Here is an 11,631-nt window from a genome sequence, read left to right on the forward strand (position 1 = left end):
TAGTCATCAGCCTTGGCTCATGCTACAGACTTTCCTAAAGTGTCTCAAAATTCACATAGTCTGAACAAGCAGCATCTGGCTTTGGCATGTCCTGAACCTCTGGCCAAGCATCCCTAAGCCAAGCACAAGTGTCAGCCAGCCTTGGTTCTTCGCTTGGTTTCTCAAAACAACTCAAGCTCAGTGTGGTTGGGCACCAGCACACTGTTTAACAAACCCTGCTTCATAGGATCAGCCCCTCCACAAAAGCTCCTTCATTGTACTTGTAGTCACAGCAAGTTCTCACAACCAATGATCCCAAAAGTCAAACCCTCCCACTGAAGTGCAAAGAACAACCAAGGCTCTACTATAAGAGGAGGATACACACAACTTACACAAGGACACACCTGGAGCACCCAGATTTAGTAACCGGAGAGACTGCCCCTCTGTGCCCCACAGGACACCTACTGTAGAAGGCCATACTACTAAGAAATAGAGACATGACAGCCCTACCTAATCCATAGAAACACACACAGGGAGGCAGACAAAATGGAGAGACAAAGAAACATGTCCTAAATAAAAGAACAGAACAAAGTTCCAGAAAAAGAACTAAACAAAATGGAGACAAGCAACCTACCAGATGCAGAGTTCCAAACACTGGCTATAAGGATGCTCAGTGATCTCAGAGATAACTTCAATAAAGAGATAGGAAACATAAACATGAAAATGGAAAGCATAAAAAAGAACCAGTCAAAAATAAAGAATAAAATAACTGAAATGAAGAATACATTATAGAGAATAAGCAGTAGATGAGATGAAACAGATAATCAAATCAGTTATTTAGAAAATAAAGTATCAGAAAACACCCAAATAGAACAGCAAAAAGAAAAACAGAATCCAAAAAGATTAAGGGGTCTCAGGGACAATTTCAAGCATGCCAACATTGGCACCAGAAGGAGAAGAGAGAGAGTAAGGAATTGAAAACATATTTGAAAAAATAGTGATGGAAAACTTCTCTAACCTTGTGAAGGAAATGCATATTCAAGTTCAGAAACTGCAGAGAGTCCCGAACGAGATGAACCCAAAGACACAAGATACTTAAAATGCCAAAGTTGAAAGACAAAGAGAGCCTTAAAAGCAGGAAAAGAAAAGCAATTATTTACCTACAAGGGAGCTCTCATAAGACTGTCAGTTGATTTCTCAACAGAAATTTTATAGGCCAGATGGAATTGGCAGGAAGTATTCAAAGTGATGAAAAGAAATGACCTACAACCAAAACTACTCTACCCAGCAAAGCTATTATTTAGATCATAGGACAAATAAAGAGTTTCCCAGACAAGGAGAAGCTAAAGGAGTTTATCACAAACAAACCAGTGCCACAAGGTATGTTAGAGGAACTTCTTTAGACAAAATAAATAAATAAATAAACTTCAAAAATATGAATAATAAAATGGCAATAACTACATATCTAGCAACAATTACTTTAAATGTAAGTAAGTGGATGAAATGCTCCCATCAAAAGACACAATGTGGCTGAATGGAAAAAAAAATACAAGACCCATACAAACGCTTCCTACAAGAGATTTACTTCAGACCAGAAGACACACAGACACTGCAAGTCAAGGGACTGAAAAAGTTATTTCATGAGAATGGAAACAAAAAACAAACAAACAAAAAAAAGCTGGGGTAGCAATATTTATACCAACAAAATATACTTTAAAATAAAGTATATAACAAGAGTCAAAGAAGGACCTAATAATCCCACTTTTGGGTATTTATCCAAAGAAACCCAAAAAGCTACGTTGAGGGGACTTGGTCGCCCATGTATTCATTGCCTCATTATTTATGATAACCAAGTTATGAAGGCAATCTGGAGGTTCCTGAGTGGAGGAATGGATAAAGAAGAGGTTGTATGCATGTGTGTGTGTGTGTGTGTGTGTGTGTGTGTGTGTGTGTGTGTGTGTGTGATGGGATATTAGTCATTGGAATGAATGATATTTTGACATCTGCAACAACATGGATAGACCTAGAGGGTATTGTGGTGAGTTTACAGTAAGTCAGACAGGGAAAGACATATGTCATATGATTTTACTTATAAGTGGAATCTAAAGAACAAAATAAACAAATGAAACAGAAACAAATAGATATAGAGAACATTTTGATGGTTACCCGATGGGAGGAGGTTTGGGGGAGAGTGAAGAAAGTGAAGGAATTAAGAACTCCAAATTGGTTGTTACACAGTAGTCATGGGGACGTAGGGTATAGCATAAGGAATACAGTCAATAATATTGTAATAACTATGTATGGAGTCAGATGGGTACTAAATTACCAGGGTCATAGATGGGAGGGGGATTGGAGATAGGGTGAAAAAGGTGAAGAAATTATGAAACACAAATTGGAAGTTACAAAATAATCAATGGGATGTAAAGTAAAGCATAGGGAAATAATTAATAATATGGCAATAACTATGTATAGTATCAGGTGGGTACTAAAGGGATCACTTCTTATTATATAAATGTTTGACTACTATTATGTTCACTGGATGTAATGTACAGCATAGGCAATATAGTCAATAATATTGTGAAAGGGTAGTATGTTGTTAGATGGTTATTGGACTTATGGTGATCACGATCACATTTTTAGGTCTATAAATGTTGAATAACTATGGTGTACACCTGACACTAATATAATATTGTACGTTACCTATATTTTCATTAAAATTAAAAATACATCATGATTAAAAAATGTTAAAAAATACAATGTGATATCACTTCACCTTTGTTAGAATTATTATTAATAACAAGTGATGGAGAGGATGTGGAGAAAAGAACCCTCACACACTGCAAGTGGGAATTTAAATTGGTACAACCACTATGGAAAATAATATAGAGATCCCTCAACAATTAAATGTAGAACTACTATCTGATCCAACAATCCCTTTTCTGGTTATTTACCCAAAGAGTATACATATTTATTCATAAAGATATATGTACTCATATGTTTACTGAAGCATTATTCATGGTAGCCAAGACATGGAAATAACCCAAGTGTCTTTCAGTGAAAGATTGGATAAGGGATATGTGGTACCTATATACAATGAAATACTACTTTGTTATAAGAAGAAAATCTGCCATTTGTGACAACATGGGTGCATCTTAAGAGTACCATGCTAAGTGAAATAAGTCAGACAGAACACAAGGACTATATGATTTCACTCATACAAAAGAAATAAAACAGAAAGCCACAAATGAACAAAGAAAACAAAACCGAAAATCTCACTGACAGACAACAATATGGTAGTTACAAGAGGGGAAGTGTGGTGGGAGGAGGTAGAAGAGGCTAAAGGGTATCAAATATATGGTGGGAAGCAAATTAAACTTTGGGTGGTGAGCACGAAATGCAATATACAGATGATGTAGTATGTAATTGTATACTTGAAGCTTATATAATCTGATTAACCAATGTCACCCTAATTCATTTAATTAAAAAAATAGAAAAAATAACAAGGAAAAGAAACCCATACAATTCATAGAATACCCAGGTTAGTAACAGCAATTGCTCTGAAGAGGGGACCAGGAAGGCAGGATGGATTGTTTTTTATTATACGAGATCTGACAATTAAGTTCGTGAACTTGTTGCAATGATATTGCTACACTTTTTTGATATCAGATTATTCATTATGAATATGTACAAACTAGACAGTTAACCAACTTTACTATTTGAAATTGCTGAAACAGCTGCAAGAAAACGTTAGACGACCTCAACTTTTTGCCAACAATTCATGGCTCTTGCATCATGACAATGCACCAGCTCACATAGCACTGTCTGTGAGGGAGTTTTTAACCCGTAACAAACAACTATATTGGAACATCCTGACTAGTAACATGATCTTCTCCCCAATGGCTTTTTTCTTTACATGAAGATAAAAGTAATATTATTGAAAGGAAGACATTTTGATGGCATTCAGGACATAAAGGGTCATAGGAGGACAGCTCTGATGGCCATTCCAGAAAATGAGTTTTAAAATTGCTTTGAAGAGTGGACAGATGCTGGCATCTGCTTCCCAAGGGGAGTACTTAGAAGATGACTGCAGTGATATTCAGCAATGAGGTATTAGCACTTTTTCTAGGATGAGTTTACAACCTTCATGTATGAAAATACATCAAAAGTGTCCTACATATATATATATGACTTATAAAAACTAAATTTAAAAATTGGTTTAAAAAAGAAAATATTGTTTTGATATTAGAAATGTATTTTACACATGTTGAAAATATTGGTCATATGTGTTATGCATAAATATTTATCAGTAGTGTAGTGCTTTAGATACTCTAGATATATACTTACATATTATGAAAATACATCAAAAGTGTGTTTATTGGGGTAGCCGATTACCTCAGTTGGTTAGAGCGTGGTGCTCTTAACAAGGTTGCCAGTTCAATCCTCACATGGGCCACTGTGAGCTTCGCCCTACACGATTAGATTGAAACAACTACTTAAATTGGAGTAATGGGTCCTGGAAAAACACACTTAAAATAAATAAAAGTTTTTAAAAAATAATTTTAATAAGGTGTATTTATGAAAGCAAAGGGTATTCATCTAATAATGCCCTAGTCATTTCCTCTTTTAAATGAGAAGTAATTCAGGAGGCTAGAGAACAGATTAAGGTTTTATCTCTCTTTATCCTGAGATAAATTGTGGGTAATGTTCATTTTTAGGAGCAAGAAGTGTTCTCTGGATATCCTGGAAAAAAAATATTTGTTTATTTTAATTGCAGATTTAGAATGTTTATCCATCTGTAAAACCTGAAATATACTGGCTTACAAAAAATCATGTTCTCACTAATTTGAAAACCTATATGCATCTGTCTATTCATTGCAGCACTATTTACAATAGCAAAGATATGGAAGAAACCGGTGTCCATCATAGATGAATGGATAAAGAAGATGTGGTATATATCTAATATATATACACATGTATATATATATATATACATATATACACGTGTATATATACATATATATGTACATATATATGTATATATATAACACATAATACACATTATATATCTATATAATATAGATCTATATTATACATCTATGTAATATTAATCATAAATAAATAATGAAATCTTGTCATTGGCAACACCTTGTTGGCCATAGAGGGTATCACAGCAAGTGAAATAAGGCAGCTATAAAAAATATATATATAATTGTATGATTTCAGTTACATCTGGAATCTAAGAAACAAACCAAATGAACAAACAACACAGAGACAGTCTCACAGATACATGAAATATTCTGTTGGTTACTAGAGGAGGGAGGGTTGAGGGCAGATGAAATAGGGGAAGGGGATAAAGAGGTACAAACTCCCAGTTATAAAACAAGTCATACGGTTGTAATGTGCAGCATAGAGTCAAAAATGCACTCATAAATTTGTGTGGTGACTAAACTTATTGTGGTAATCATTTTGTGATGTATATAAATAGCAAATCATCATGATGTTCACCTGAAACTACTAGGATATTGTATGCCAATTATACTTCAATTAAAAAAGTATCAGTCTTTTCAACTTGGGCCCGGCAGGATGGCTCCCACAAAGAAGGGTGGTGAGAAAAAGGGCCGTTCTGCCATCAACGAGGTAGTGACCAGAGAGTATACCATCAACATTCACAAGCTCATCCATGGAGTGGGTTTCAAGAAGCGTGCCCCACAGGCACTGAAAGAGATCCGGAAATTTGCCACGAAGGAGATGGGAACACCAGATGTGCGCATTGACACAAGACTCAACAAAGCTGTCTGAGCCAAAGGAATAAGGAATGTCCCATACCGCATCCGGGTGCGGTTGTCCAGGAAGCGTAATGAGGATGAAGATTCACCAAATAAGCTCTATACATTGGTTACCTACATACCTGTCACCACTTTCAAAAATCTACAGACAGTTAATGTGGATGAGAACTAACCGCTGAACGTCAAATAAAGTTACAAAACTGCCAAAAAAAAAAAAGTATCACATCCTCAGAATTAAGGAAATGCTGTTCAAGTTAAAGGATACGATTCATTACTACACTTAGGTGTTCATTTTTTCCTTCATTTGAAAGTTTCTTTAGTTGAATGCCAGATGTCTTATTCAATATGCTTTACTCCTTCCCCCCGTACCACTGTAATGTGATTGCTGTTTCCCTTCATCGTACTCTGTGTTTCGGTGTTGTCATGAGACATTAAGGATTCATGGATTCTTAAGAATCATTTCTTGATATTTGTCATTCCTACAAAATTCTAATTTTTGTTTGCTTGTTTTTTACTCAATGTCTCTTAGTTGTCTATGCTTTCCTATGCGCAAGGAGAATATATAGATATTATTAAACCTACAAAAAATATCTGTGATTTAAAACATTGCAAAAGTTAGCTGAGGTTCAGGAATTTTATGAGATTTTTCGGTATAAGAATTATTCCAATCAATATCAAGGCTTATCTAATAGCCACACACTTAAAAACTTAAGAAAAAAAATAACCTCCAAATACTATGTCTGCTTAACAAGTAATAAAATTAAAATGGAACATCCAAGGATAACTAGACACACACACATACACACACAAAATTACAGACGATAGCTAAATCCACAAAATATAAGGAGGAAAGTTTAATAAGATGGAATATTTAGAACAAATACTACATAAAGTAATATGATTTAAAAAATAAGTTAAATTTTCTTAATGTTATGGATGGAAGGTGCTGAAAAACATCAAAAATATTTCAATCACAGTTACATAAAAGTTATTTGTAATGCTTCTTTGATCAGGAAGACTTGCTGTGTTGGTCAACAAGTAAAAGTAAAGTATGTGAACTATGTCTGTAGATAAGTTAACAGAGTGTCTGAATGAGTTTTTATAAAATGCAGGAAACGTATAGTACTAATGTCCCCTAATTCTTTAACTTTTAAAAAAGCATGTATGTTTAAAATGAAAGGAACAATCTGTCAGACTTGTTCATTTTATACTAAATATAAATCCAAGAACAGTAAAAAGTCAAATTAGAATTCATATTATTGTTCTTGAACTTAAAATTATGATCCACCTGTCCTGTGACTATAGTCAAAATTTTAGAGTTGATTGCAGAGCTCATCTGTTACAAATATAGAAATGGCAGCAGAAAAACAAATGGGACAATTCGTGTTAATGTGTTTCGCCTTAAACAAATGTTCAGTACATACATCATTCTCCGTAGTAACAGGGCTATGAACAAAACACTACCAAAACCTGAGTAATCTGATTTTTTACTGAGTTCCTGTTAAAATGATTCCATGTAATTATTATCAGAAATCACTTTTGAAAAGTGAACATCTTTTATGAACATGAGAACATCTAACTTGCAAAAGGATCACAAGTATATATTGAGGTCTGTAGTTCAGCATGTGTAAAAGATATAATTCATATCTTTAACATTTTTTATATTTTCATGCCCTATCAATCATTTTGGTCTATATCATCCCAACCATTGTTTTCTTTGCATTTTAAAGGTAATTTTCTTGAGATCATAATGGATTCATTACTTCAAATTCCAAGCTTGATCGAAAAAAATAACAGTATTTTTCAAATTTCCATTTTAATATAATAACCGTATCTAATAATCTCAAACTTCGAATTGTACCGTTATCAGCAGAGTTATGTGATTTAGCAAAGGTGTCAACCAGCAAGAAGGTATCTTCTCTTTGCAACAAGGTGACTGAAGACCAGGATGGGAGGTAGAGAGTACAAGAGAAAAAGTGCAATAAGAAGTAGATTCGAGGCTTCTGAATTGCCTCTTGATATCAAAATATTTAAAGGGTAGATTGAGCTTCAGTAAACACCTAGAGCAGAGGTGATTATCCCTCCTTTTAATAACCTAGATGAAAAAAATAAAATCTTAGGTGAAATCTCAGGATTAATCGCACCATCAGAAAAGTATGATACTGCTCAGGAAAAATATTCAGAAATTGTGGCGTATTGTGAATAGACTCATTATTATGAAACACTGGGAAATAAAAGGAAAGAGTGAAGCATTCGTACTGTGTTTCCTGTATAAGGTGTACTGATGAGTTGTAAAATAAGAGATAAGGGGAAGTTTCATTTACAGAAATATTTTGCCCTTGGTTCTGTACTCTGTTTTTTATAGTTCTGCCCTCTTCATCATTTCTTTTTCACGAAGGGTAACAATCACATATTGACATCTCAATAGCCTTCTATTTGCTTCTTACCTATACAATTTTAGGGTTGCAATAGGCTCTTTGCTTTATGCTCACTCTCCACTTCAGTCCAAGATGACAGTACTTCCAATACAATTCTCTTAAAGTATTTTGGGTGTCCTCTAAATTATTTTAGGTTTTAGTTCATTCAACAAAGTGTGAAACCACATATCTCTTCAAGATTAAGCATTTTTCTATCTTGAGCTGCTGCTGAGACTCCTGGGATATAAAACTCTTAATGTTCCTAGAAGCAATATTCTTGACTGAGAGAATCTAGTAGCATGCCCTTAATTTCTATAGAATAGCTTTTTTTACAAAAAGGTACTCTGAGACACTACCTTTAGTCTCTTTGAGGGCTTAAAGATTTTATAATTGCACTAGCAGTCTTCATCATTAGATCCTATTGTTCTTGCAGTACCCAGGATTTAATCTTTGTTCCAGAATAACTTCTTAATTTTAGCATCATCTGCCTTCTGATGAGGCTGACAATCTTGAAAATCATAAAGTCCTGGCCACTTATTAAGTTTTTCCTTTGTTCTTTCTTATCAGTTTTTCTCTATCCTCTTGTATTTCACTGTAAATAGTGGGGTAACAAAACAAAACATGCACTACTTCTATATTGGAAATATTTTTTTTCTAGATTGCCAGTTCATTAGATAGACTGTTCTTTCCATATAATTTCAGGCAATAGTGTTGCTAAACTTCCTGCCACTACATAAAAAAGATCTCGTTTTTTTCCAGTGTCCAATAACATTTTCTTTATGTTCTGGATAGTTCTTATAGCATCATCAAATTTCCAACTCCTACAAATGGTGTGTTAAAGGTACTCTAAGCTTTTACTAAATTCTTCCTAAAGCCCACTGTTCAGTTCCATGGCCAGTCCCACATTTTAGTTGTAGTTATTTCAGCATCCCACTTCCAGACACAAAAAGTAATATTATTTATCTATTTTTGTGTTAAAAATCTATCCTAAAGTCAGATTAAGACAACAAACATTAATTCATTTTCTGAGGGCCAAGATTCTGGAGTGGCTTATTTGGGTGATTACAGTTCATGCGTTTTATGAGTTTGCAGTCAAGATAGCAGTTTTTGCATTTGAGGACTGGTGGATCTGCTTCCAAGTTGATTAATGTAGCCAGAGGTCTCATTCTCTCAGTATGTGGACTTTCAAAAGGAGTACCAAAGACATGGATTCTCCATAGTGAATGATTAGATATTAGAGAAAGAGAGAGAACTCCAAAATAGGCAGCCACAGTTTTTTTATAACCTAATCTTGGGGTCACACTTCTATTATATTTTCTTATATTCACTTCTATTATATTTTATTCGTTAGAAGTGAGTCATTAAGGGCATCCCATAATCAAGTAAAGGGAAATTAAATTCCACCCTTTTAAGCTAGGAGTATCAAAGAATTTCCGATTACATATTAAAAACCATCACAACAAGGACTTAGCTCAGATTCTAAAGAAATATTTGGGTCACCCTACCAGCAATGGCATAATAACTAGTCTAGGCACATGCTAAGAGAAAGGGGGTATAAAATAAAGAAAAAAAGTATTTATACTTTTATAAATGATACCATGAAAAACTCGCCCAAATACAGACTGTATTTTTTATGAGTATTTCTTTCTTATTTTGATATGAAAGTATTTGTTTACGTGTTTACCAATTCTTTTTTTCTGCCCTCTTCCATCCCCTTATTGTATAACATAAACTGCATATGTAATGGTTAACTTAATATTTCACTATTTAAGCTATAAGATATCAAAGAGGGACAAGATTGACCAAGAAAAGGAATGTATCAGTCAAAAATAGATCAAATAACATTTAGATCCTTCTTTCTCATTTTGGAAAAAAAAGGATAATATGTTTTCAATTTTACAAGGTGATATTTTATTTCCATAACATCAGAATGGTTTGCTATTGTCTTTCTTCGGAATTTATATATGGTTAAAGAAATTGTGTATGAATTCCTGGTTGACAAGGAGAGGACAGTGGTGATTTTATACATTTCTTAGCTAAGTTGGTACTAAATGTTCTAGCATATTTTTGTTAATGCTCAGATTATGTTGACCACAAATAGTATAGAATTTGTAAGGTGTAAGAGGGGACAATTATGATACTGTAGGATAAGTCAAAGTCAACTTGGTCTTGGTTGAATTCAGGCCTGAAGTTTCTCTACATCCCACTGCATTTCCCTGTTTATGTTGTCCAAGTCCTCGGCCAGGGGTAAATGTAGTTCAGTAGGAAAAAGCACTAGCTTCCTCTACAATTCACCTATGTCATCAAGGTTGATGCATGAGACTCTGGAACCTGTGTAATTTATCCTTACTCTCTCCTGCTCCACACCAACATTTTCTTCCTAACTTGATCCTGGTGATCTGAAGTGATTACAGACTAATCACCTGATACACAATGTATCATATTTTCTTTACTAGCTTTCACAATTGTGTAAGGTCCAATTGTTACAAAAATGTATCTTATCCATATCACTATTAGGTGTTCTACATTTCGAATAAAGTCCAACATGATAGAGTAGATCAGTACTGCGGCCTAATTATTCAAAAATATATCAGGATAATTTCAACATATGAATGTTATGCAGTTGTTATGAATGAAGAAAATGTTATTAATCCTCTACATATAGGGAAGCAAATTTGGGTCCTTTTTCCTACACTAGTAGAAGGTGGCTGTGAATCATTTGCATTCTCTTGTGTCTTGTTTCGAGAGCAACAATTTGAAAAGAAAATGACTGAAATGAACTAAAGTATATGATTAGGTCATCTCTCATTTAAAAGAAAATCTCATATATTCTCAATTCCTTCAAACTGAAATCTGAATGAAAAACCAAAAACCTCATGACTCATCAGTACCTTTTACATGCCTTTGTTTATTTGTTTATTTATTTATATTTATTATTTTATTTTTTTAATGTGTATTGGGGTGACAATGGTTAGTAAAATTACATAGGTTTCGGGTGTACAATTCTGTATTACATCATCTATAAATCCCATTGTGTGTTTACCATCTAGAGTCAGTTCTCTTATCACCATATATTTCACCCCATTTACCCTCATCTACCACCCTCCTCCCCCTTTACCTCCGGTAACTACTAAACTGTAGTCTCTGTCTATGATTTTTGTTTATTTGTTTTTTTCAGTTTTGTATGAAAACATATGGCTCTCGACTTTTTCTTTACGACTTATTTAGCTTAGCATACTAATCTCAAGATTTATCCATATTGCTGCAAATGGCATTATTTTATATTTTCTTAAGGCAGAATAGCATTTCATTGTGTATGTATACCACATCTTTACCCAATCATCTATGGAAGGACATTTTGGTTGTTACACATGTGTATATTTGCACTGCCCCTTTCCCTTGTTCTCAGAGCCCTCATGTTTGTTAAGCTGCATAGTCCTTATATATGT

At 34.1% G+C, this 11,631-nt stretch overlaps 1 pseudogene across 1 annotated transcript; it reads left to right on the forward strand.

The window, feature by feature from the left end:
* Window positions 1–5,556: 5,556 nt before the first annotated feature.
* On the forward strand, window positions 5,557–5,937 carry LOC308502974 (large ribosomal subunit protein eL31-like; annotated as a pseudogene). Its single transcript has one exon. The product of its transcript is annotated as a large ribosomal subunit protein eL31-like (transcript).
* Window positions 5,938–11,631: the final 5,694 nt, after the last annotated feature.

This window comes from Rhinolophus hipposideros (assembly GCF_964194185.1).
Source record: "Rhinolophus hipposideros genome assembly, chromosome: 10".
Taxonomy (NCBI): domain Eukaryota; kingdom Metazoa; phylum Chordata; class Mammalia; order Chiroptera; family Rhinolophidae; genus Rhinolophus; species Rhinolophus hipposideros.